Genomic DNA, 2,873 nt, shown 5'->3' with positions numbered 1-2,873 from the left:
GCCAAAAAGCAAGAGTCACCCAGGAGCCACCCAGGAGACCTTGAAAGCTTATCATTAATTTCTGAAAAGGCACAGAGTTTTCCCCCAGGGATTCCTGCAAGGCTGGGGAGCATGTGTGTATTAGTTAGCTATGGCCGCATAACAAATTACCTCAAAACTTACTTTTGGGGTTGATTTCTGTGGCTCAGGAATTGCAAGAGAGAAAAGCAGAGATGGCTTGTCTTTGCCTTCCGGATTTTCTTTTCTTTAGTATTTTTTTATTGTGGTAAAATAAAGTAATGTTTATCATTTTAACCATATTAAGTATACTGTTCAGTGATATCAAAGACCTTCACAGGGTTGTGCGGCCATCCCTGCTCTCCAGTTCCAGAACTTTCTTTTATCATCCCAAAGAGAAACCTTGGACCCATAAACAGTAATTTCCTGTCCTCCCCTTACTCTGCTATCTTATCTTTGCTTCTTTTTAAAAAAAATTTTTTTAAATTTTTATTTATTTATTTGACAGACAGAGATTGCAAGTAGGCAGAGAGAGGTGAGGGGAGGGGAAGCAGGCTCCCTGCCAAGCAGAGAGCCCAATGCGGGGCTCGATGCCAGGACCCTGAGATCACGACCCGACCTGAAGGCAGAGAGTTTAACCCACTGAGCTACCCAGGTTCCCCTTATCTTTGCTTCTTAATGTCTGTGCCCTTCAGCTAGAATTCTGGAAGGCTGAAGGGCTTGAGCCTGGAATTGTATCATCATTCCCATGTCAGGCTGTGGAGAGGGGCTAGAACACCTGAAATCTTAGCTAGAACACCTTCATGTGGCCTGGGATTTCTCAAAGATGGTGGCTGGATTGCAAGGCAAGGACTGGCATAGAGAGAGAGAGAGAGAGATTGATTGTGCACGAGCAAGCCAGGAAGAAGCTATATCCTTTCTATGACCTCATTCCAGAGATCACATAGCGAGATCCCATAGCGTCACTCTGGCTGTGCTCCATTGAATGGGGCAGCTAGAAGGTCCAGATTCACGGGAGAGCACACAGATTCCACTTCTCAAGAGGAGGCTGATCAGTCACCCTCTTTAACAAGAGTACGTAGGATGGATAACTTTATTGGTGAGGCCATCTTTGGAAAACACAATCTGCCGTCGACAAAGAGGCTGAATACAAAAGTGCTGAGAGATATCCAAGTACAAATGTGACTGTGGAGGGAAGTGGCTGAGCACAAGGGAGGTAAGCTTGGGGCTTGACAGTCACATAGGATTGATCATGGTGGGGAAGAGATGGCAGAGACAGGACAGGCTGGAGAAGACCAGGAGTCTTGGCGCCTCCTGTTTGAGACTCCTGCACACTTCCTAGCCAGAGCAAGGAAGCCGGTGTGTTATTTCATCCTGGGGGAGAGGAAGGCCTTCCGGAACATAAAAGCAAATGAATCACCCATGGGGGAAACAACTAAGAAGGCATCTTCTGTGTGACATGGTTTATAAAAAGAAAAAATCAGGAACTCCTGGAGTCCAAAGGTGGAGAATTAATTAAATAAGTTATTGGATAAGTTTGTCTGTTGAAACATCATGTGATCATTAAGGATCCCATTCTTAGATGATACTTAAGGTTACACACACGTGCACACATATATACTGAGAGAATGGAAAACATATACTGGTCTCTACCTCCAGTTCCTGGCACAGAGCTTGTATTTCCTGAGAAAACTGGGAGCATCTCTGGTCTAATATTGGGCTTCGACCATGTCCCTGACTGGACTCCTAAAGCTCTTGTAAGTTTCTAAGTGATGAGAGCACTGGAGCCTTTTTTGCTCTAATGAGGTGACCCTGGGTGGGGTCCTGGATGGGGGTTGGTCATCAGAAAAAAAACAAGCCATTATTAGAAGCTTGGAATTTTCAGCCCTTCCCCCACACCTCTCCAGAGAGAGGAGAGGGGCTAGAAATGAAGTTAAGAACTGACCATGCCTGGGGCCTCTGGGTGGTGTGGTCATTTGAGCATCCTTGTCTTGATTTCCGAGCCTGAGAAGGGTGGGGTGGTCATGATATTGAGCCCGGCATGGGGCTCTGCCTCAGTGCACAGTTTGCTTGAGATTCTCTCCCTCTCCTTCTGCCCCTCCTCCTGTGCTCTCTCTCTTTCTCCAAAATAAATAAATCCTTTTTAAAAAAAGATTTTATTTATTTGACAGAGAGAGACAGCCAGAGAGGGAACACAAGCAGGGGGAGTGGGAGAGGGAGAAACAGGCTTCCCGCTGAGCAGGAAGCCTGATGCGGGGCTCGATTCCAAGATCCTGGGATCATGACCCAAGCTGAAGGCAGACGCTTAATGACTGAGCCACCCAGGTGCTCCTAAAATAAATAAATCTTTTAAAAAAATCAGCTTTGGGACATAAATAAATAAATAAAAATCTTCAAAATAAATAAATAAATAAAATCTTCAAAAAACTATTTAAAAAAATTAACTTTGCGCAGTGGCAGTATCATAGCCAATGAGGTTTATCTGAGGTGTGATTATTGCTAATTGAAAAAAATCATTGATCATGGCTGCATGAAGAAGCCTCCATAAACCCCAACAGTATGGGCTTTGGGAGCTTCCAGGCCCCTGGGAGGGTGACACACCCCAGCTCCATGAGGACAGAAGTTTCCAGAGCTTGCTTTTAATAGCCTTCAAAAATATAATAATATCCATATCCTTTAATAAACTGGTAATCATAATTAAGGCAGCGTTTCCCTATAAACTCTGTGCAAATTAATCAAACCCAAGGAGGGGGTCGTTGGAGCCTCCAATCAGTAGCCAGCTGGTCAGAAACACAAGGGACAGACAATCTGGACTTGAGACCAGCATCTGAAGTTGGGGTGGGGGAGGTCTTGTGGTTTTAACTTCAGGTTGGGCC

At 45.0% G+C, this 2,873-nt stretch overlaps 1 pseudogene; it reads left to right on the top strand.

The window, feature by feature from the left end:
- Positions 1–2,439: 2,439 nt before the first annotated feature.
- On the top strand, positions 2,440–2,521 carry LOC116581548 (annotated as a pseudogene).
- The last annotated feature ends 352 nt before the right edge of the window (positions 2,522–2,873 follow it).

This window comes from Mustela erminea, chromosome 20 (assembly GCF_009829155.1).
Source record: "Mustela erminea isolate mMusErm1 chromosome 20, mMusErm1.Pri, whole genome shotgun sequence".
Lineage (NCBI taxonomy): Eukaryota > Metazoa > Chordata > Mammalia > Carnivora > Mustelidae > Mustela > Mustela erminea.
The sequence above is the reverse complement of the archived record's forward strand: the minus strand, read 5'-3'. Positions and strand labels throughout refer to the sequence as shown.